The sequence below is a fragment of the Marmota monax genome, unplaced genomic scaffold, assembly GCF_021218885.2.
Source record: "Marmota monax isolate L192 unplaced genomic scaffold, Marmota_monax_Labrador192_F-V1.1 WCK01_AAM20220418_F8-fsc00287, whole genome shotgun sequence".
Classification (NCBI taxonomy): domain Eukaryota; kingdom Metazoa; phylum Chordata; class Mammalia; order Rodentia; family Sciuridae; genus Marmota; species Marmota monax.
Window position 1 is genome coordinate 269,357 of NW_026693334.1, and position 25,570 is coordinate 294,926.

General features: G+C 40.2%; 1 protein-coding gene across 1 annotated transcript in view; it reads right to left on the minus strand.

Moving 5' to 3' along the window:
* Positions 1 to 25,570, minus strand: part of Ctnnd2 (catenin delta 2) — an 818,473-nt gene that overhangs the window by 174,725 nt on the left and 618,178 nt on the right. The window lies entirely within an intron of this gene.

The following is a 25,570-nucleotide window of genomic DNA, read 5'->3' on the forward strand; positions in this document are numbered from 1 at the left end:
GAGCAAAAGGCAGGAGAATGGTCCCCATTCCTTAGGCTTATTAAATTTAACCACTGTCTTACAAGGCTGCAGGGTTGATGCAGGAAATGCTAAAATTATGCTATTTAATAGGGAAACACTCCAAATGATTCAAAGGAACCAGGAGCTAAATGAGAAACTGGAATCCTTGCCACAAGGAGTTTTATTTATCTCAGAAGATCTGGGAAGATGAGAATGTCACTCACAATGAGAGACAGAACATGTTGAGCTAAGTAGTTGCACTTAGGTATTTGATTAAAAACAACAACAACAAAAGCTGCATTAAATTTTCGTGTCCTTTTTACCCAGAGACAATTTTAATCTTTTACAAGTAAATGTGAAACAACCTTTGCAATGTGTTTGCAAAATGCCTGCTTTCCTTACTGCCCTTTGATGTTGGGACCTCTTTTAAAATTTAAACTGGAAGCAAAACAAAGTGGCTAGTTAACATGCAGACTATTTCACAGTTGCCACGGGTGAAGCTGTGTCTGAATACCTCTGCATTTAACATGGGAAAATACAAGAATTCATTTTGTAATGTCCTTCTCGTTTGCTTTGTTTAAACTTCAATGTTTCCCAGGGACAGAGCATTGGTACCTTCTCTACTTAATTTTCTTATTACAGAAAACCCATCCATCTCACTGATATGCCAGGACCCATGGCCAAATCCTCCCCCCGCTCTTGGTGTTATGCAGATGCTACCTTCTCTATGAAGTTCCTCTAACCACATTGCTTAAAACTATAATCTGAACCACACCCACCCTCTGCCACAGCATCCTGGTTTAACCTTCATTGGGAACAGTGTTCTTCAGACCCTTGACAGGCTCACCTAATTTGTTACATTTATTGTTATCAGCTGTGTCCTGTTTGAAGGCATGTTCTGGGAGGGCCAATCTCCTTGTTTGGTTCACTGATGTATTCTTATTCCTACCACAAGTGCATGGCCAAGAACATAGCAGATGCCACTAAATGTTTGCTGAATGGATGAATGAGGCTAGTCAGTTACTATGTCACTTGCTACCTAAGTATTCCTCAAATTTAATAGTGCTTTTTAAGATTAAGCAATAACCTCTTCAAAGGGATGAAAACACCCTTTTATGAAGAGCCAAGAATGCGGCCCTGAGGCCCCAGCAGCAATTGCTACCTGCTTACAAACAAAATGAAGGCAGGCCTCACACCTATGGTGGGACCACCCATGGGCCATCCATTCCTATAGGAATGATTTTCATTCAGCCACAAGTGAGAGCAGGAAAGAAAAAAACCCTCAAAGAACGCATGGGCCATAAAAGTTTTTATTTTGGAAACTTTATGCACAGTACTTCAAGTATTACACCCCGTGGGAGAAGCACCAGGGCAGGAGGAGAGGGGACTCAGGACCACAGTGCTGAGCGGGGTACCATCCTCCCAGGCTGTCTGCATGGCACCTGCAGATGACTGCTCCGGGGATTACCAAGTCAAGCTGAGAAAAAGCAGCCAGAAACCACTTTGCCCAACTGAGAGTTCTGCCCAGTTGTACTGCTTCGCATCTACCCCAGGAAGGTGAGTTTGTATTGCTCCTTGTGTGATGCAAACTAGAGGTGTGTCCTTAAAACACATCTGGATTACATCCACCTCCACTCTATTAAAGCACCTCAGAAGGGATACTGCATTTGTATGGAAAGTTTAAACTGTGAATATCCATTTTTTTTCTATGTGTGTGTATTGAAATTGTGTGCTTTACCTTAAAATTCTCTTGGTTTAATATTTAAATAATGATAAAGCCATTAAAAAGATAACAAACTTATTTATACAGTCAATCTGTCAGTTATATATTAAAGACAGATGGCATATAGTAAATCAGAAAACAAAACAATTTCATCCATACCTATGTATTTTAGTTATTGTGAATATCATAATTAATATTCTAATTTATGACATTTCCCATTCATGTGACTCAATAAATTAAGCAACTAAAATATTATCCAAACTCATTAAGAGGGTAAATGAGTTCAGAATGAATAAGATGAATTCTTAATAATATAATGAGATCACAATATTTTCATCATGACCCTAATTAATTCCACATACTCAAATTCTATTTGAATCTATTTAGAGAAACACAGATAAGATCATAGCACTTTCCTTTCACTCCTGTTTGGGGCCACCAGGTCATCTATATAAAAGCTTTTGTTTTCAGGAGGTTGAATGTTATCTTAGAATTTGAGACTCCCATTTCAGTTTTCTAAAGCCAAAAGTTAGTCGGAATCAATATTTAAATATTCCCACCTGTGAAATGGGAAGTCAGGTCTTTGGTGCCTCGTGCCCCTCCCCCTGCTTCCAGCAGGAACAGAGGGGAAGCCCTGCCCGGGACGTCTCCTCCTGGTCTGCTCTGGAGGACCTGGGCTGTCCTCGTCCCTTCTCCTCTGCTCTTTCTCCTAGATCTTTCTTCCTCATTCTTCTGGCACATAGTCAAGAATCCTTTAAAGTCTCCAAACAAACCTATTCTGAACATTAATAAAGTATAACTTTTTGAAACACTACCAGGGGATGCTCTTCTTTAGAAGTGGGACCTTTACGTCCTGTCCTACTCCATGTCCAGCAATCTTTCTGACTCATCTCCCCCATGAGGGCTCTACATCCAGCAGGCTGAGCCCGGTCACTGCTGGTGAGTTGATCCTCTCACCTCATTTCCTGAACCATCTTCATGCCGAATTCTCAAATCTCAAAAAAGTCTAGGTTTAATATAACTAAAATAAAGTCAACCAAGTTAGCTAATATGTAACCTTTACCTTTAACAACAGAATAAAATGCCCTAGAAGAAAGTAAGAAAGAAAAGTAAGACAGAACGTAGCAAGTGAATAAGTACCAAATGAGTGGAAGACTGGTGTAGTTGGTTTTTATATATTCGTTTCCTCTCCTCCTCCTCCTTTTTCTTTTACATTTTAAAACTCTTTTTCCAATGGGATTTTGATGTTTTAGAGCAGTTTTGGGTTCACAGCAGAACTGAGCTGAAAGCTCGGCATTCTGTGCTCCTTGCCTGCACAAAGGTATGACCTCCCCAACCACCAACATTCTGCACTCTAGGGTCCTTTGGTTACAGGGGATTCACTTAATTGACTTACTGCTGTCACTCAACCTCTAAATGCTTCATAGTCCAAAGTTACAATAGGGCTGGTGTTGTGCATTCCACAGGTCTTGACAAATGTAAAATGGCATGTACCCCCCACCCCAGTAGTAGATAGAATGGTTTCCCTGCCCCACAAGTCCTCTGCGTTCTGTCTATTCTCTTCCCCCTTTTTACCCCAAACCTGGGAAACTACTGATCTTTTTAACCATCTCTATAGGCTTCATTTTTTCTAGGATGTCAAGCAGTTGGAACTATACAGGACACCGCCTTTTTCTTAGTAGTATTCATTTAAGGTTCCTTCCTGTCTTTTCATGGCTTGCTAGCTCATTTCTTTCTAATGCTGAATAGAATTCCATTTTATGGATATACTACAGTGAGACCATTCATTTAATAAAGAGCATCTTGGTTGCTTTTGAGTTTGAGCAATTATGTATAAAGCTGCTATAAACCTATGTGTGAGAGCTGTAGTTGCGGCTCAGTGATAAGAGTGCTTGCCTAACATGTGTGAGGCACTGGGTTCGATCCTCAGCATCACATATAAATAAATAAAGGTCCATTGACAATATATATATATATATATATATATATATATATATATATACCCTCTATGTGATGGTTCTAAGCTTTTATCCCTATGGGTAAATTTCAGAGTATAATTGATGCATTATATACTGAGAGTATATTCAGTTCTTCCAAAGTGCCTGTGCCATCTTGCACAGTGAGAGTTCCTGTTGCTCCACATCCTCACTAGCATTTGGTGATGTCAGTGCTTAGATTCTGGCCATTTTGATAGGTGTGTAATGGTATATATTGTTGTGTTTCTTCTAAGACTACCTGCATGATTTAGATTTATTTGTGTTAGTATAAATGATTGAATTAAAACAACCAATGTTGAAATTCATAAGGGATAGGATAGCTTTGATACAATCTGAATTGCACAAATCCCATATCTGCTACCTTCCTGAAGCTGACAGGCTTAGAAAATGGCTGGAAAGGGCTTTTCATAGGATAACCTGCATAGGTAGCTTTAGATTTTTTTTTATTAAATAATTCTTTGATAAGTGGCCAGATTTTGTCAGTTGTAGTTATGTCAATAGTTTACATTTATTTTTCTGCTTAGGTGAAAATTTCAGAGATCTAGAAGATAAGACTAGTCCATTAGGAGTGAGAAAGTGGAAACTGATGGACTGAATTGACAAGCAAGAAGGAAGGAAGGAAGGAAGGAAGGAAGGAAGGAAGGAAGGAAGGAAGGAAGGAAGAGGGAGGGAGAAAAAAGAGAGAGAGAAATAAAGAGAGAAAGAAAGAAAGAGAGAAAGAAACCATGCTCTGCTGCCTGTTCTGTCAGGGAAATTTAAAATCTGGTATAGACCCCATCTTAGGAACGTGTATGTTCCTGGAATGTGTATGTTCAGGCTCTGTGATGCCCATTCAGTTTCCACCAGGGGAGAATGGAAACAGCTTCCACATCGCTCCCATCAATCCACTGTTTACAAGTGTTTTTACCGTTAAAATTCCAGAGCTGAGAATACCTGAAAATCATTCAAGAGTAGGACACAGTGGATTTCCTCCCTGCCCTTTCCTTAAAAGGCAGAAGACATCTAAGCTTTAGCCAGAAAACAAAAGAATGAATTAAGGTGAAACATAAAACATGCAAACAATACAGCATCACCTCTTAAAAACAGGGTCTCTTAGTGAATTTGTTATTAATATAATCTGCATTTTTAAGAATACAATATATTACCAATAAGCTAGTTATTATAATTAAATTGATATCAACATCGGTGAACTATCTGTAGCTCACCCAGTTAGAGTTGTGTCAGGATGTTCATAACAGTCTGAAGATGATATATATAGTGGGGATGATATATATAGTGGGTTAAAAAATTGCTTCAAAGTTTGCAACTTTGTTTGAGGAAGTACTTGTCTTTATTTAGAAAAATACCAAGAAAAGTTTCTTGGTGAGCCGCTGAGGGCACAGCCTTTTGGGCATTTGAGTGTGACAAAAGAGATTGCTCACCTGCACTGCAAAGGAGTGAAATGTGGAGGGAGGCATAGGTACAAGAGCAGAAGGCCAAAGTAGCCTTTTGTCAGCCCACTGGGTGGTAAAATTAGGACCTAAGAACAGGTGAGAACCTGGGGATCCCTTCTATGGCCCTCAGGGATCTATCTCATTTTAAGCAAAATAGGTATATCTTTGGGCTTCTGGGCTAGTGTTAAAAGAAACTAGGCTGGATCTGAAACCCAAAGTAAGTTTAAATAATAGCGTGCAAGACAACTGCCATAGTGTCATATATACATACACACTGCATTCACATGCACAAACACACCGCCTTCAGAGACCAGCATGGTGCTTTTTCTTGCTTTGGATGTTTATGAAAACTCAAGTCACCATGTCTGAGAACTAGTTTATAGAATGAGCTGATTAAAAAGATTTAAAAGTAGTGCTTTGATTCAATGACTTTACTAAACTTCCTGTTAACTGTTACATTTCAATGGTGATGATCTAAAAATAATGACACTGAGAGTTACCATGCAATCCTTATTAATACCAAAATTTAAATAACCTTCTTTGCTAAAAGCCAGATTTGTTTTGTAAATCAAAAAACAGAGGCTGATCAAATCTCACTTTTACACTTTAATGTAGAAATTGCAAAGTTATTAGTTTGTAAAATGTATATTTACCTCACTGAATTCAATCCCTTAACTATACTGTAAAGCCAGTGAAACAATCAATGTTTACCAAAGATCCAAATTGATGTGTGACCATATTTACCTCTGAGTAATTTCCACTTCATAAAAATGCTTTTAGTTTAAAGGCAGAAATTATTTTCGAGAATTTTGATCAATAGTCTTTCCCTCTCCCTCTCTGCGTCTGTTTCTCTCTTCCTCCAGTTGGGTGAAATGATCTGCTTTCTCCATTCAGTGGGTGAATGGAGATGAGTTAAGTTTCATTTTAAATCAAGTAGTAAAGAGGGGTGCTTGGCTTCTGAACTGGAGTTGCACAATCCTATCTTCTCCTCTGAAACCCTGAATGCCCTCCAGCAAGTTACTTAACTACCTATATATCTGAACCTATCTCACAGCGTTGTTCTCAGATTAAATGAGGTTTCAAATAAATTGCTTAACAAAGTGCTCAGTAAATAATATCTATCTGGAACTATATACTGTACCAACTTGTTAAAGGATATTCTTAATTGATTTACAACCTGGTCAACATATGAAATCAATTGAATAATTTGACAACATAATATATGGTAATCAGTAAGGGAACACAATTCAGAGTTATCACTTCATAAATTAGTTTTAATATGTAAACTGTGTATTGTCTAATGCATTCTGAATCCCATCTGGCTTATGATTAATGAGATTAAATAAGGAATATATTGGTTCTAGAATAAACTACATGGATTTGTCATTTAAGGAATAATTTCAAAATATCTACATTAATACTGCACAAATGAGATATTTTGCTAGATATATTTCTAAGGTAAGAACAGTGTTCGAACTAATTAATTTATGTTTTTTAAAAAAGTAAAATATTTTCACATTATGGTAATTGGCAAAAACACATTTAAAAACAATAATTTTGAGTCTTGCAAAAAGAGCAAATACAGAGAGTATTATGAGGCAAAAAGAAAGAAGGAACACTTTTCTTCTTTTTTTTTTTTTACTTTATTAACAAAACAGCTTCTAATAAACAGATGAAAAGGAAGCTACTGGTGATTGATGCAACCTATAACAAATGACCCAACTTGGAAGTTTCTACTGTTCTGTATCTGTTCCTAGGTGCTGCACATGTATCCTGGTGTAAGATATATAGGGACATGGATTCATCTAGTGTCTAGCATGGAGGTATTTTTTTATTTAATTTTTTTAAAGTTGTAGATAGATACAATACTTTTATTTTATTTATTTATTTTTTATGTGGTGCTGAAGATTGAACCACGTGCCTTATGTGTGCTAGGAAAGCATTCTACCACTGAGCCACAACCCCGGCCTGCTTTTTGGTTTCTAAAGTCTGCATTTCCCTAAAGAAAGAAATTGAAGAAGAATTTAAAACATGGAAAGATCCCCCATGCTCTTGGACAGGGGGAATTAATATTGTCAAAATGGCCATACTACCAACCCATACACAGATTTAATGAAATTCCTATTAAAATTCAGTGACATTCTTCATAGAAATAGAAAAAGCATTCCTGAAATTCATTTGGAAAAATAAGAGACTCAGAATAGCCAAAGCAGTCTTTAGTGAGAAAAGTGAAGCAGGAGGCATCACAATACCAGACTTTAAATTGTACTACAGAGCCACAGTAACAAAAACAGGATAGTCCTGGCACCAAAACAGGCCAGAAGACCAGCAGAACTGAATAGAATACACAGAGAAAAACCCATATCTCATACTGGACAAAGGCAACATACACATACATTAGCTGAAAGATAGCCTCTTCAACAAGTGGTGCTGGGAAAACTGGAAATTCATCTGTACTAGAATGAAATTGAACCCCTGTTTTTTACCCTGCACAAAACTCAACTCAAAGTGGATCAACGACCTAGGCATTAGACCAGAGCCCCTGAACCTACTCGAAGAAAATGTAGGCCCAAGTCTTCATCACGTTGGCTTAGAAACTGATGTTCTCAACATACTCCTAAAGAGCAAGAAGTAAAATCAAGAATCAATAAATGGGAAGGTATCAAACTAAAAACTTCTTCACAGCACAGGAAATAATCAAGAATGTGAACAGAGAGCCTACACCAGCATCTCAGACAGCATTAATCTCCAGGATATACAAAGAACTCAAAAAACTTAACACCAAAACAAACAAACAAACAAAACCCACAATTAATCCAATCAATAAATGGGCAAAAAATCCCACAAAAAGACAAAACAACAACAACAACAAAAACTGAACAAGCACTTCATAGAAGAAATATGCATGGTCAAAAAATTTTCAACATCTCCAGCAATTAGAGAAATGCAAATCAAAACTACACTGAGATTCCATCTCACCACAGTCAGAATGAAATCATCAAGAGTACAAGCAAAAATAAACATTAGTGAAGATGTAGGGAAAGAGGTTCACTGATGCATTGTTGGTGGGACTGCAAATTGATGCAACCACTCTGGAAAGCAATATGGAGATTCCTTAGAAAATCTGGAATGGAACCACCATTTGACCCTATTATCCCACTCCTCAATTTATACCCAAAGGACTTAGAATCAGCATACTACAGTGACACAGCCACTTCAATGTTTACAGAAGCTCAATTCACAATAGCCAAGCTATGGAACCAACCCTAGGTGTTCTACAACAGACGAAAGGATAAAGAAAATGTGGTATATGTACACAATGGAATATTGCTCAGCCGTAAAAAATAATTCAACTATGGCATTTAGCAGTAAATAGATGGAGCTATGTGAAATATACCAATCCCCAAAAAATCAAAGCCATAATGTTCTAATATGTGGATGCTAACCCACAACAAGGGAGGAGAAGATTAGAAGTTTATTGCGCAAAGGGGTATGAAGGGAAGGGAGAAGGGATGGGAACAGGAAAGAATGAATCCAATATATTTTTCCTATCCTCATAAAAAATACACGACCAGTGTAACTCCACATCATGTACAACCACAATGATGGAATTCTAATTGGAACGAATCATTCTTATTCTATGAATATATAGTATTTGAAAACACACTCTACTGTCATGTAAAAAAAATCAAATGCATAAATAACATGTTAAGTTCATTTTCAAGGCCCCAAAACTCCAAAGAAAGCAAGAAGAAACAAAGAGAATGTAGAATTTATACAAACACAAAGTAGGCATTGAAGGTATCTTTCTACCAATAAATATTAAATCAAAGAAAAAAGTCTGCGTCTCCATCCTGCCTACCTTGGAGAATCGTTAGGAAGGGCAAAGGAGGCAACACATTAAGGTGCATATGGAAAAAACAATAAGTCTGCAAAGACATTATTACTAATATTTTATTTATCTTATTGGTTCCATGTAAGTATCCCATCAAAAAGCCCCCACAATTCCCCGAACATTTGTCACCCTGCATAGGCTTTCCAAACCCACTCTGGACTTCAAGTCCACCCCACTGGAGGACTGATAAAATGACTCTCTCAGCTGGCACTGGAATCAGAGAAGACCACCACAGTTAAATGCATCGACGTGAAACCGAAAGCACATCTCAGAGGTGCAAAGCTGGTATTCTTAATCTTTTAATTCTTTGTTCTATTTAAGAGCAGTAGAAGATACTGTACCAGTATTTGCAAAGGTTCTGTCCATGACTCTGGTTCATGAAAACTATTTCTCATGAAAAATCTCTGTAATGATCTATTTGGTTGCAGTTTGAACTTGTAAGTTCTCATCTCCATCATGATCCCATCATTTAAGGAGATAAAGGAAAGTAGGAAAAGCCTTTATCTTGGACTGAAGGGAATCATCATTTTCTGTGTAGTGATGTGTCCTATTGGTCACTTAAAAGGTGCCTGCAGCACCACAGCCAAGTCACACACACACCTGGCCCTTCCATTCCCCTGCACTGACCACGCTCAGGCAGCCATGTTCTCCCAATGGTCACCCTGTCTGAGGGTGAGATTCCGCCAAGTGTGAGTGGAAGAACAGCAGGCAGTGGACTCTGCTGAAACCCCTGGTGTCCACCCCTGTGGCAGGCCCCTCCCCGCTCCTACAAGAAAGAATGTCAGGAGATTCTACAAGTTCCTCTTCTAAGGACACCACTCACTAAACGTGATCCAGGGGAGTCCAGTGGTTCCTGCTACTGGCATCTTTTATCTACCCATGTGGATACTGAATACAAAATCACGCAGCAGTGACAAGGACAAAGAAAGCCTCCAGTGACTCTCTTACTGTGTTCCAAGCTGAGCTCAAATGTCTACTTTCTGTTTCCACATTAGATATTACCTGATGTTAAAATGCCATGGTTTTCTCTAGGTGTTGGTGAATCAGTAATCCCAGGGCCTTGGATAACTCCTCTCCTGAAAGTCTGTCCCCCCATCATTCAGAGGCCAATGCTGCTTGTGAGTGGGGACTCGACCTCTCCTTCCCAGGCTCTCCTCCCAGGTTCAAAGATTATCCCAAATTGTTGTCTTTGTTTTAAAACTGCTATCTGACCTCTTCACCAAATAGACTCAGAAGACACGCACTCTCTCACAGTAGGAAATTTAATCTGTGGGACATTTCATATCACTATACACAAGGCCTGGTGCTATTGGAGGGACATACAGTTATAGTACCACAGCCTAAAACAAAGAGAAACTGTCTGTAAAGGTAGATTGTTTAAAATATTCACAGTGCTCTCTGGATAGTTGGGGCTGATAAGGTTTCTTTCACACTTCTTTGAACTTCAATCCTTTTGGCTTCTTTTGTGTGTTGCAGGAAAGTTCTCATAGCGCCCAGATGGTCAAGCTCCCTTCAAGGTGCTCATTAGATGCTTTGTCTGGACTCCAAATTCAAAATGAGCTTCTGATTTTGGCTTACTTTGACTTTGAGAACAATTGCTTTACAGCTGAGCAGACTCATTGAACCTGGATTTGACACACAGCAAACCTAAGACTTGTATGGCACTTAAGCAACTTAACCCAAGAATGAGCCTCACTTTAAACCCAGAATAGACTGAGGACACCAGCCTCTAGCTGAATGATTTGACTTTGCTAGGATGTGATGATCAATAGAGTTAGACCAAAAAACTGAAATAAGGTGGAAAGGGTATTGGTAAAAAGGATCACAATTATCAAAATCCATTGAAAAATCTTTTAGGATTAATAAGAAAATTCAGTAAAATATAAGATTAAAATAAAAAGTTTCCTTATGTATTTAAAACCACAGATTTCCTATATATCAAAAATAATCAGTCAGAATTTTAAGAGAAAAACATCATTTGAGAAAGTAACATTGTAGATAAAATACTAGGGAAATTAACAAAGAATCGAGGACTTCCTATCTGGAGATACTTGCATCTATGAAGCAGATGTGAATAAATGTGAATGGAACAGCACACCTCTGCTATTGCGAAGACTTCACATTGGCCCATATTCAGTTAAAATTGAGGCCATTCTAATCCAAAACCTAGAATGACTTAAAGTTGCTTTGCACATAATGATACCAAGCTCACCTAAAGAATGAACAGAGAGGGGGAAGATCACGGGAAAAAAATAAAGAAATGTTGGAGGATGAACACATTCTAAAGCACCAAGAAGTAGACTAACATGACAAAGGCCCATGAATCCAGGGACAGCGATGAAGAGCAGAAACGGCCGTCCAGAACAGAACCACATGCTTACATGTGGATTGGATTGGACTTCAGACACCAACTTAGAATTCAGTGCCTGGATTAAGCTCAGCCTGTGAGGGGAGATGGCATTTGATCCTTCACAGTGACACAAAGGAAGGTCCAGATGTGCTAGAAATTTAAACATGAAACATAAAACAAACAAACAAAAAAACATTACGGGAAGGTAGACATGGGTATGTACACATTGCTGAGAGCCACAGATGAAAAGATTGAGTACTCAGGATAAATGAACATCGGTAGTGAGGGGCAAATGGGGGCCATTACTGGCTGTGACATGATAGACAAAGAGTTCATAACCTTACTCTAGAGACAATAAAAGCAGGCATAGTGAGATGGCACCATCTATAATGTCACACCCAGCAGATAGCTGAGCCTAGACCCAAATCCAGTCTGCGCTCTAAAACCCTCTCTGCAGAGCCTTATTAACTAAGTGTCTACAAAATGGCTTTATGTTCTTAAAACTCTATGTCAATAGTTCCATGCTGCACTCAATTCTCTTTACTCATTTTAAAAGAAAATTATTATTTTTTTAACGTGGTACTAAGGATTGAACCCAGTGCCTCATGCATGCAAGGGAGCACAGTTCCTCTGAGCCATAACCCCAGCCCCTCTTTACTCAATATATAAATGATATTTACCCCCAAATCAAAGAAACCTGTTCACTCACATTTACTGTTGGGAAGGTCTCCTCTGTAGGAGCATACCACGGTAATTTTTAATCTAGTCTCATAATAAATACCTACTTGTTTCCAGTCCTCCTTATAACAGCCATGGTGCTGTGTACATTTGCAAGCACAGTGGAAAAGTTTGTCTGAGATAAATGCTTAGGTTTGGTGGACCATAATGATGTAGCCAAAAAGGATGTACTAATTTACATTTCACCAGCAGTGAATAAGAGCCACCCTGCTGATAATTTACATTAAGTTCTTTTAATTTTCCCAATCTGTTGGATGAAAAACGATATCTCTTTTTAGTTTTAATTGGCATTTTCCTGATTACTCATGAGTTTGTCACTGAATAAACTCTTTACCAAAGAGGTGCAGAATCTATATGAATGAAAGCAGAGGGCTTTACTGAGTAATATAAACACGCACATTAAGTAAAATAAAATAGCTTGTTCATGAATGAAAAGAGTAGATATTGAAAAGGCTGCAAAATTTATCTATAGTTTCAACACAATTTTCAATCAAAATTCAAAGGGATATTTTGGATCATGACGAAGTGATTCCAACTTTTAATATAATCTTGAGCCCTCAATAAAAACTAAAAATTTTTCAATACAGAAGAACACAAGGAGGATTATTTTATCTCAAATCTAAATATTACAGAAGTCTTAATACTTAAAACATCATGGTGCTGATGCAGAGTTTAGATGGCATAGTGGAAGAGAATGGATGACCAGGAAAAAGAGCTTAATGCATTTAGGACCTAATGCGTGATTAAAAAGCAGACTTGCAAGCTAATAGTGAAGGTTTGAATTACATGAAAAGCTCATCAAGAAGTTGCATTGCAAGAGTTTAAGAAGAAAATATATCAAATAAAGCCAAAGTTTAAGGGAATATCAGTATGACTTCCAGGATGAACAAAGAACCCAAAACACAGACACTAATGGAAACAAGGTATTTCCAAAAATAATAACTGTCTACAGATAAAAGCTATTGTTCCAGCTTTGGCTTCGCTAGGTATCCTGATTGGAAAGGTTGAACATGAAGCCAGCACAGCCTCAGAGGGGATCACACTGACATGCTAAACTTGGGGTGTGTCCTCCATCCAGCACAGGATGCAGACCGAAAACAAATACTCCTCCAATTCTGGCCTTCTTTTAAAAAATAATTTATCAGTTTTCTATTGTTTTTTTAGATTAGCAAATACTAAGCTACAAATTTTATCCCTTCATTTGGAAAAGATATGATTTAAAATATTAGGGTGTGGTATAGCTAAATTCACGTTGCTCAACACCTAAGAGAAGTTTGAATGAGCTCACATAAATTTTGAAAGCACAAACCCTAGATATATAACCTAATTACTTGAAAAGTCTTAATCTACCTTAGAATGTGAGTATAAGAAGCCTAAACAGCCCCCAGAGCTTTCATTTTTGCAAGAACTGGACAGAGGCTCATTTGGCAAGTGCTTCTGAGCACTTTTACAGGAGGGTGCAAGGCTAAGCCCTCTCCTAAAGAGACATTGTACCCATGGAGGAGTTCACAATTCAGTCAGGAAACTAGCAAAGAAAAAGCAAATATGGCCATTTTAATAGTGAAAACTAGAGACCGCTTTATTTAGAAGAGGACCAGCAATTTTCTACTCATCATTTTCACATTTTTTTTTCCTTAAAGAAGATCAGTCAAATTAAAATATATAGTTTCAGGTTGCTCTACACCTGTGTTGTCCAGTGATGAAAACCACAAAGAAACAGCAAGAAAAGAGGATGAGCTGGGGACTGGGTCAGGGGACATTTGAGCAGAAACCCAAGGGCATGGAAGAATGATAGAAATGATAGAGGATGTCAGAGGGCGGGTCACTGGGAGGAGCCAGGAGGTCAGGATGCTGGAGCAGGTGGGGGGCCTGAGAGGGGCAAGATGGGGCAGCCTGCAGAGCTGGATCTGAGGCTGTCAGTTATCACCAGGGTTGCTCTTGGGAAGACAGAAACCAGAGTCACCCTAATCCACTGGTTCCAAGACTGCTGCCTTGTGGAGGACAGACTGGGCACCAGGTAGGGCCACTGAGAGTGTCCAGATGAGGAATACACAGTGGCTTTCAAACAGACTGATGGGGAGATGAGAAACAAAATATGGTCAAATTCCATATTTGTTGGACAGATAGGGTGGTAACTATGGGGTCTGACCCAAAGAAAGGAATCATGAATGACTCTGGTGTTTGGCCCTTCATGTTTAATGAACACGTGCCCTGGTGGTCATCACAACAGTAGCTCTGGTTTACAGACAGATGGCAAAGCACTTGACACAGCCCTTCATTTAAATTTATATTTTATTGCCATTACCAAAGCACACATTTTAAAAATTGCTATTCTTTTGTTTATGTACAATGGAAAAATAACATCTTTCAAAGATATAAAATTATGCTAAATATAGAAATAGCAATAATAGAGAAATTGGTTTGTGTCTTAGCCCATAGTTATAAAAAAAATGAGTTCTGAAGTAAAAGTAATATATTTCACCAAAGGGTTATGACAGATGTGTACAGAAAACTTTTGTATGCACACTTATTTTAAAATTACACCTTAAAAAAAACTCCAAGTCCAAGAAAGACTTTTATTAAGCCTACAAGAGTTGTATACAATCTAAAATTTCCTTTATTATATGAATTACATGATAGAAAGTGCCCTCTTATTATGCATACATCTTTTTTTGTCTTTATATTTTAGGTTATGAAGTGTCTTACATGTCATGAGGATGCATTTTCTTTGTTGCACTAATAGCCATTACTTAGAGGATTAAACTTTGGTTGGGGAAAAAAATTCTAATTTTGTTGGGTTTTAATAATAGTCATTAAGCAACAGTCCATGGTTCTGAGGAAATCATGGTTTAGTGAAGGAAGAAAGAAGGTGCTCTAAAGTCCATAGGAAATCACCAAATCAGCCTCTGTAGGAACTGGGGTGGGTCATTACTTCTGGGGGAAATAATGACCTGAAATAATGACCCTAGTTTAGACCTGAACTAATTACTCAGAAATCTGAAAACAGGCAGCCTGGGTAGTGTAGCATACCATTAAAACCACAAAATGCTTGGGTACAGTGGGTCCACACTTTGAAGTGGGGTGCACATGTGGTAGGGTTGGAGGAAAGGGTGGGCATCACTGCTAGGCACAGGTATATCTTCTTGGCCCCTAAATTTACTAAAAGATCTTGTTTTAAAAATCAGATTTGAACAATTAATGGAGTAGAATTCAAGATGTGTGGCAAATTCAAAGAAAAAGCACGGAGATTCAGATTGACACATGCTCACAGAGAACTTCCTTGGCCAGCAGCCCCTGGTTCTTGCAGCCCAGATGCCCGAAGGCTTGGAGGACAGAGGTGAAGTGAAGGTTGGAGAAGTGGGAAGCCACATGAAGAAAGCCGCCTCCCTGCACACAGCGCCCCCCAGAGGCAGATTCAGGAAGTGTCAGGGATGCTGGGAAGAGGGCAGGTTGGGAATGGTACCAAAAAGCACATTAAGGTGAAAATATCAGAGGTGACAGGACGCCTAGCCAGCCACATGTGGCTTCTGAGCAGAGGAATGATATGGGCATTGGGCAATAGAGACAACAGAATGAATTTGAGAGACGGTTCAAAATAAGACACTGTGGATTGTAGTGTCAGATATTAAACATTTTGACTTTCTTCCTGAGATGTAGGATTTTATTAATATTATAGAATGAACATGGGGATTTTTACAACTCTTAATCATTTGTTTAAATAAACTTTGCTTCTTTTTATTCTGATAGCCCAGTGCTCTGATAGCCCAGCAAGATAACAGTGGAGCCCTCTGCGATTCCCCAGGAAGCTCTGTCCCCAGACTGAGAAGGAGGAGGGAATCCTAGAGACTGGGCAAGAGAGAAAGCAGGAGCCCAACCACGGGGGGATCACTGGGCTCTCCAGTAGGCTGCCAGACTCAACCACTGTGACCAGCTTTTTTGAGAACCTACAAACTGGAACATGTCAACCTCATTTTCTCCCATGTTTCTACTGAACACAAAGAAAGTGGTTTCCAGCGAAATCCATCTGTAACACAGCATCTTGAAATATGAGTTTTTCAATGGTGTTGCTCAGTTGATTAAATATTATTCACTCTTCATTTTGTCCATCAGCCCAAGCAGAACATTTATATGACACTTGGATCTTGCTTTAATAAGAAAATACACTTGTTTGGTGCATCTGTGACCTCTGAAATTTTAAAAATTATGTACTCAGAAATTCCATCAAGTGTCCTGCAGTGCATCCCCAACCTCTGTGTCATCCCTTAATGAAGAAGGAGGTTTTAGTCTAGGCATCACATGGAAGGTTTCCGTGGCAATCCTCACGGCACAACAACTCTGCCAGGATTTTTAAAGCCCACAGTATTAAATTATACATGTCTGTAACTCAATACACACACATACACATGGTACAATGCTATGCATGTATGTATGTATTATACATACAAATGCATTTAAGAAAGGTCTCTGTCTCCCCTCACCAAAATAGGATTCACTCTGTTCTTTCTTTTTTTTTTTAATTTAAAATTGTTGTGGCTTATATATGAGGTATTCCCCAAAAGCTCATGTGTGAGACAATGAAAGACCGTGCAGAGGTGAAATGATCGCGTTATGAGAGCCTTAACCTAATCAGTGCATTAATCCCCTGATATGGATTCACTGGGTGGCAGACTGGGAGGAGGTGTCCTGGGGACATGCCTTTGGGTTGTATATTGTGTCCCTGGTGAGCAGAGTGCTCTCTGCTTCCTGGTGCCATGTTCTGAGCTGCTTTCCCCTGACACACACACTTCTGCCACGATGCTCTGCTCACCTCTTGCTCAGAACAATGGAGTCAACTGATCAAGGACCAAACCTCTGAAACCATGAGCCAAAATAAAGTTTTCCTCCTTCTAAGTTATTCTTTAGTCACAGCAACAAAAAGCTAAATTGGTAGCATTTTTTCTTTGTTTTGGTAACCCATTACTTGTGGTGTCAAAGGTCCTGCTTGAAAGTGTTGCTACTTTCGAGTAAGTAAAACAGTCACAGAAATGGAGAAGGCTGTTATTTCTTCAACGATAACCTCAGCTCGAAGATCTTTGGTTCTGGCGTTTACCAGATTAAATGGCTACAACTCACATTTCAAATAATTAAATGCTTTGATTTTACCCTATTTTCAGACTTTATCCATTGGCATAGCTTATCAATGAACTCTTTAAAAATTTCTAATGTGTGAAATTTCAAGTTTTTTTTTTAAAGCAGGTTTTTTCTTACTGATTTTTTAATTGTGCATTTAAAGGAATATTGTCTACATGATATTGTCTACAAAATGGTTTGCATTTTTAGTTCAAGAGTCTTCAAATATGTGTCCAACTGCATATTGGTTATGCGCTCAATTTGTAATAGCTAAGTGGATGCTAAGGATCCTTAATGAAGCAGAGATGTAGGGAAAAAGTTTTTGTTTTATTTTTAAATTCTTCTCACACAGTAATCACTTATTTTTTTTAAATGCATCTATAATCAGACCCTGTCAATCCCTGTTCAGAATCCTCTAATGATTCCCATCACATCCAGAAGACCATTAGCCTTGGCTTTCGGTCCTGCATGACCTCCCCACCTTCTCTCTACTTCTACCTCTGTTATCTCATATTTCTCTCTGACTGGCATTTGGCTTCCTTTCTCTGGTTGTCTGGAGGTGGCTGAGCCACCCAGTGTGTCTGAGTCTGTTGTGTGACTTCCTTTCCATCCCACAGTCTCCACTCAGCCTGATCAGTATCCAGAAGAGCTCACCACCCCACATACCGTCTCTCCAGGTCCACTTCTGCTCTAGATTCTGCCATAGCTCCTATTTATAACCTGATATACTTCATGTTCTTATCTACTGACTCTCTTCTTTCACCCCCAAACAGAGGGAGTGCCTGGCACCCAGCAGGCATATACTGTCTTTTGATGAATGAAGTTTTGACTTTGGACTCTGAAGTTTTATAATAGGGCTGGTTTGCACAGTCTACCTTTTAGAAGAAATGTTACCTAAGCAGATATCTTAGAACCTTAGAATATTAGGCAGCCATGAATATAATGGCACTAGTCCAGGCAAACATTATATACACTTAGAAAATGTTTTTCTTAGACCTGTCTTTTCATTTCATGCAGAGTGAGTAATCTTTCCCACAAGTAAAAGCCAACACTCTGTATAAAGTGCTTCTGTACTGTGTACACCTGCATCTTGTTGATAGAGACCAACGCTGAATATATTAGCTAATTATAGATATGCAGATGTCTTGTTTTCCTTAATGCAAAAATATATAAAAGCAGGTGAAATAGTGTAGCACCTAAGCCTATAGCTAAATATCCAATTTCCATTAGTTATACTTGGGTTAAAAGGTAAAGAGACAGATAAAAGTCAGAACAATAAAAAGATTATTCATAACTCAAAATCTTCACATTTTTCTGTCACTCTTCTGGATGGAAGACATTAAAATAGAAAAATTTGAATTGCAAAGCAAATTATCATCTATTGATTCATTTCTTCATGCGTTCATTGCCGAAAAATTAAATCTAAAGCCTGAAAAACTAGCAAAAAAAGGGAAAAACCTTAGTTTTGGTTCCTCTAAAAGATAATATGCAAAAAATGTAAGGTATTTATTAATATAGATATACTCACAGGGTAGGAAGATAGTAAGTTTGAATGACAAAATTAAGGAAATTTTGATTTACACTGAAACTTCTAAAAGGGGATTTCCATAACAACAGTTGGAAGGTGCTCAGCACATTTTCTTTTAGGTTGTGTGGTCATAAAGATGGAAAGGATTAATACAACAGAGTCAAGCACCTAGCCAGGGAATAGTCCTGTCAGTGGCAAAGAATCCGGAACCTTATTTGAGGGAAGACAGCCCCATAGAACAGAGGTAATATGGCACCTTCCATCAGAGGTGCCACTTCCCAGGTTTCCCAGCCTGTAACATGTCTGCATCCTAATTTCATGTGTGCCACATGGCAACAGGGACCTGAGTTGCAGAAGAAATGAAGGCTGCCTATCAGGTGACCTTAAAGTGAAGAATTTTCCCAGGATGGTCTTGAAGGACCTAGTGGAACTGCAAAGCTCCTTTTGATGCCATACAGGGAGACAGACGTTTAGAATCTGAAAGGTAACAGCACGAGGAAGATTCACTCAGCAGCTGCTGCTGGCCTGGAAGATTAAAGGGGCCATGAATCCAGGAGTGCAGGAAACCTCTAGAAACTGGGAAAGACAAGTGAACAGATTCTACCTGGAGCCTCCATAATGAGCACAGTCCTGCTACAGCTGGATTTCAGCCCAACGAAACCAACTCTGGACTTCTGAGCTCCAGAGCTATAAGGTAATGAGTTCATACGGTAATTAGGCTCCTGGGTTTGTGGTAACCTGTTCCAGTGGAAATAGGGAGATAATATGTAGGCAGTGATGGGTCATAGGTTGTCAGGGTATGTGTTCATGAGGGACACTTGAGCCTTCTCCAGGGAACAGGGCAGCTGCTTTTACCAGCCCAGGTGCCAACAGCAGAGGGCTACAGCACCCATGCATTCTGATGCCCAGACTTCTGTGACCATGGTCAGGACCTATGTATCATCCTCTCTTGTTCTAACCAGTAGGAGTTACTTGGCTTCTCGATGATCTGAAATGACATGAGCAAATCTAAATCTGGCAGGACCAAGGTAACCTCAGTATCTGCTCTGCATAAAGAAGTACCAAGAACAGGGCATTCATTGCCTCTTTGTCCATTTTCCTACTCAATGGCCCAACCATTGGCCACTGACCATAGGTCCATGTTAAATGACTCCCTTTTCAGATAATTTCCATGAAGAAAATTAGGAACAGTCCTCCCAAAGGGTCAGGTTGCACTCTGGTTGGTGACCCTGTCTACATAGGTAATCACTGGTCACTATAACTAATACCACTTCAGACAGTTCATGCAGAGGAATACAACCTGGCCTCCTGGGAAGACGGCTCTGGTGTTTTGGCTTTGCTTTTTATTCTCCTGTCTTTAGCTTTTCCATAAAACAGGATGGAAGGAGGTAGATTTCCCAAAGTATTGCTCAAAAATCCCCCCAGAAGCATTCTTCCTCATCATTTCCTGCTTTGTCTGCAAGTCTCGTCACTGTTCTGGTAAGAAGTATAGGGCGGCGCTAGGCTTTCACTGCAGAAGAGGACAAAGCAGCAGAAAGGGCAGTGGGGCACGCGGATGCAGTCTTCCTGCTCATGCACTTACTGGGCACCTCTGGCCTTTCAGCCCAATTTAAGTTTATGAGCAAATCCCTGCATTTAATCTGAGAGTCTCAAGGAAGGCCCTTTTCTATGTCAATGTTTCCTGATACTCTCCTTTCCAAGGTCTACCAAGAGGTCCAGGCCTCCAATGTTCCCTAGGAATGCAAGCACTCTTTATCTGTGCCCAACAGCAAGCCACCGACCACCTTTTAAAAGGTAAACAGCTTCTGGCGAAGCAAGGTAAGGGGATGACCTGCTCGAAACCTCAAGGTTATCTCTCTGCTGCCTCTAGGGGCTTTTCCATGGATGCCAGTCTCTTTGGATATTTGTCACTGTTTAGTTGAAGGACTTTTGGGATCATAGATATCCAAGAATGTGTCCAATATTCTTACCCACTGTGGACCTTGAGACCTTCTTATTTGGGGGACCACCTTCAACAATCGTTCATTCTTCCCTCCCTCCCTTCTTTCCTCCCTCCCTTTCTCTCTTTCTTTTCTTTCATGATTTTTCTAGATTTTTCTTTTCATTCCTTTTTTCCCAATAGAACTTAATCATATTCCTAAATATAAAATATATTTTCTCTAGAATCCAGGGAGTTATAGCAAGTATTATGTTCTGTGTTCACTTCAGGGAGGCATCAGGAAAAATTTTTTCAATCAGTTGAGAAACATTTCTGATTCCTCAGATCTGCCCTGTTGGGTCAGCCGCATAGTTCTGCAGGACTGGCCAGCCCACCGCAGCTTGCCACATGGGTCAGCTAGTCCAGTTCTGTCAGCCTTCTCTCCTTTTTTTTTATGGACCTTTGTTTTATTTACTTATTTTATTTGCTGAGAATTGAACCCAGTGCCTCATACATGGTAGGTAAGGGCTCTACCACTGAGCCACAAACCCAGCCCTCTGCTTCTCTTTTATAAGCCCAATAACTATTATGTCATCCGACCTGTATATCAGGTCATATCATATATGACGACGTTTGGGTCTCTTTGCTGAAGTTTTTGCCGTGGCTAAAGGAGTTAACATAGCTTGCGTGAAAACTGTTAAAATGGATTGTATGGTCTTTAGGGTAAAGACAAATTGAGATTGACTTTTTCTCAGAAGCTGGGATTGGAAAAAAAAAAAAAAGAAATTTTCCAGATTGATGATAGCCCTATAAACCCCTGGTGCCTATTGAGCTTCCTTATTACCTTGAACTATATTGGATACTGTCAGAGCCGTAGGGAGTCCCAGTCTATTTAGACCCTAATGATCTATAAAGTAAAGCCAGAACAGCTGATTGGTCTGATCAAATAGGCCGTCTGTGCAGAGAGGGGCTGTGAACCAGGAACCTGCCTTTGCCACCTCCTTTGTCAGTAGAGCTATGGCCAGCACCTGCGTCTTATTCTTGTTTCAGAATTGCTGGGTCCTAGGGGCTTTGTTTCATGTGCCCAACTACAACTGTCACCCTCTCCTGTGCAAACTCACTGCACACTGTACGGGTGATGCACAGGGGCCAGCCAGATATGAAAACAGACCTTTTGTGTATGAAGAGCCTGTTTCCATTCTCACTCTGAGTAACTTCCAGTTCTTCAGCACAAGGGCCATTATAATGACACCAACGAGGCCCAGGAAATGGAGCTTCTCCACCATGAAACTGGCCTCAGCACATGGCCTCCGATCTCCTGCAGGAGAGCACCCCTGCCCTGCCCTGCCGCTCCTCCACACCCCTCTTGCACTGTACCCCCATCCTCTATCTGCTCCTTCCTCACTGCATGAATTAAACCCAAACCTTTCTCCACAATCATGGTTTCGCCTCCTCTGAGCCTCTATCCAGGTCTTTAAAAAAAATCAGCAAAGGTAAACATACATACCCCACATTTTCTAGCACTTTTCAGGGGAGAGAAGACTGCAAATTCTGATTTCTTTTTACTCCCAAAGTACCTAAGTTTTTCTCCTCAGTGGACAAGACTTAGATGGTAGGTGGAGTAATTCTCCTCCCCTAAAGATGCGCACATCCTCATTCCTGAAACCTGTGGATGACCTTACACAGCTAGAGGGACTTTGCTTCTGTGATTAAGTTAAGGAATTCTGAGATGGGAAGATTATTCTGGTCGTCTGAGTGGGCCTAAGGGTCAGAGAGAGAGAGGAGATGTGATAAAGCAAGTGGAGACTCTGTGAAGATGGTCTGGGGCAAAGAGGTGGGTATTGACAGAGGCTGGAGAAGATTCTGTAACTCCTTATGTGATGGCCAGACCATTCTGGATCCAGAGCTACACAACTTTACATGGGTGAGATAGGAACTTTTACAGTGTGTCCATTGTTCCCTTGATTCTGGGTGAAATACAACCTTATAGTGAATAGAAATTATAATTCAAAGAGAGTTTTTTTTCCATGGGTTCTTACTAAAATGCAGAGATAACTGAAGCTTTTAACAAGAAAATAAAAGCTGACATCAAAACATAAAATATGAAAACCGAATGTGGAGTGCCAATACATTGCAGATAGATGATGCAGAGAGGGGATGGGTGAACCTGCCTCTTGATAGAATGTTCCATTCAAAGAGAAATCTGTCCTCCTTTGGTGTCATCCAAACAGACCATGAGCAAGTAACCCTAGTCTGGGGGCAGAAAAACGGGCAATTCTCCAATAACTATCTGCACAGATTCAGTCTCACCTTGCACATCTACCTGCACAACGGACACTACAGCAGCTGGGTGACCCCTGGAAGGCTCTGGCCTCTAGAGCCTCCAGAGGGAAGAGCTCCTTGGAAAATAAAAGGGAACTCTGAGAAAGCCTAAGGGAAACCTGCCAATTGCACAAGCCAACATTTTGTCACTTCTGGGTGATATTATTTGTCTTTATAAGAGAAAAAGCAGGATGGTATCTAAGAAGGAAGCATTATATTCCTGCCATATTTCTCCATCAAATATGAACATAGTAAAAATCTACATAACATCAAAATCCAGAGTGTCTGCATCACATGGAAGAGGACAGGGAACAGCTGGTAGGTGGTGTTCTCTTCCCCAGTGCACAGGATTGAGAGAACTGGCCTCCAAGCTGTGACAGCAGTGGTAGGAAGGACAGTGGTTAACCTAGGCACATCAAGTGAAGGGTTTCCAGTGAGCTCTGAGAAGTTCCCTTGGGATTTAAGGGCAGTGCCCATGGGAGCTGACACTCAGCCCCCCACCCAACCACCCCTCTCCATTCAGCTCACACAGTCTCAGAGCTTACTAAGCCCTCCTGGTAAGGACACTGCCGCTGTGTCCTTGACCCTCTTCATTTGTCTTCATTGCCCTCCTGCCCAGCCCGAGCCAAGAGACAGCATCACCTGTGGATGGTGGCAAGGGTGGTCCCCACTGCCACCCCAAAGCCCATAAGGAAGTTGTGTAGGGACAGTGCTGGGGACGGTTCCTGGTATTCCTACTGGAATTCTCCTTGCTGGTTCCCAGATACCCATAGATATTGGATATGACATTATGGTTCACCTGCTGCTAGAGTCCAGGGGACATTCAAACAAGGTTTTAGAGCAGTTCTGGGAACCTTGTCTCCTTATATATCACTGATAACAGGAAAATACGTTTCAGTCATGAGAGTCTTTCCATCTTGGAAATGGAAGACAATGTGTACAGAGCCACAGGAAATACCCAAAGCATCCCATATCCCATCTCATATAACTAAATGCAAACAACAAAAGAGTTAATGCCTACTCAGGGTTTCACTTGTTATTCAAGAGGCAAATAAATTAAGAATGATTGTAAGTGCAGGAGAACAATTTGAATTTTGAAGAGCTTTTAGCAAAATAGACGTTTTTTTTTTCCCCCTTACACGTGGGTTTGGTTAGAAGTGCACAGGGGCTATCAAAGCAGGAGAGGTATCATATAACCATCACTTACACAGCTTTTCTTGAAATATCTGTAAACATTTGTAATGATAAAGTATACCTACTAAGGAAGAGAGAAGACAAAACATCTGTGGGAAAGTTTGGGTAAAAAGACACACTTCTTCCATCCAGAATCTGATTCTTCCATCCAGAATCAAGTACGTCCTGAATCTTCCCACACTTAAAATAAGTCAACTGAGGATCTCATTCAACTCAGGTGGCTCTTCCCTTCCATGGTGTTCTGGCTTCAGTGATGTTAAACATTTCCAAGATGGTGCATGCAGGGGCCAGAGGGGAGGGTCATTGGTCATCTGCAGCTCTACCAGATGGAGGAGGTCTGAATCTTGGATTTAGAATGAAACAGAGCAACAACCTTGGTGAAGCTGGAAAAGCGGGCAGGGGCTCCAAGCAGCAAGTCCACTTAGGGTGGATGAATGAGGTCAGAGGTTGCAGAAATACAGTTCATCACAGAACTGGGATGAAATCAAGGACAGGAGAACTGTCCATGCACTGATCATCTGTGCATGGATCTCACACAGTTTTCTTGTGCTGTTTCTAACAGTATCTCAGCAAGAGCAGTTCTGGGAACCTTGTCTCCTTATATATCACTGTTAACAGGAAAATACGTTTCAGTCATGAGAATCTTTCAGTCTTAGAAACGGAAGACTTAGAAATGGAGCAAGATGTTGAGATACTGGCTCTGGTACACAGAGCCAGGAAAACATGGAGAAGGTTTGGAAGGGAAAATCAAGAATAGGACAGATGAACAAGATTCCTCTCCCTTGGTTCAACACTTTAGAGATTTTCCACCTGGAACAAGGCCTGAGGGTGGTGAGCTAGCAGCAAAGCCTGACGGGAGGCCGGAACTCGGGTTTTCCTGCCACCTCTCCTAAAGATGAGGAGAAGGAATGGCCCAACAGAGAGCTGAAGAAGTTTAGGCTGTTTATAAAGTTGGATTATGTCCTCAAAGGATGGCTAGTGCTTTAGGTAATAGGTCTTCTCTTCTAAAACATGGAATAAGCTTCTGAAACATGCCCAGGAAACAAGGCTCTAGGAGAAATCCTGGGTCACAGCAGGCCCTCCACCAGGATGCACCTGCACCTGCACTGACTTTTGGACAGTCTTTGTCTCTTTAGCTCATATTTGGAAAGACGACAGACCAAGGTGGGGGAGGGTAATAAGAAGACCCATTAAAATAAAAGGGAAGAATGGCCCAGAGAAGATGAAGTTAAAATAATCCAAAGTGAAATCAGCAAACCCAGCCCAGTAACTTCACAGACATTAGAAAGATACCTGCTTCTCTCTTCCCACGCCATGGCCCAGATTTGAGATGGTGCTGTGACTCATGTGTCTTGCAAAGAGA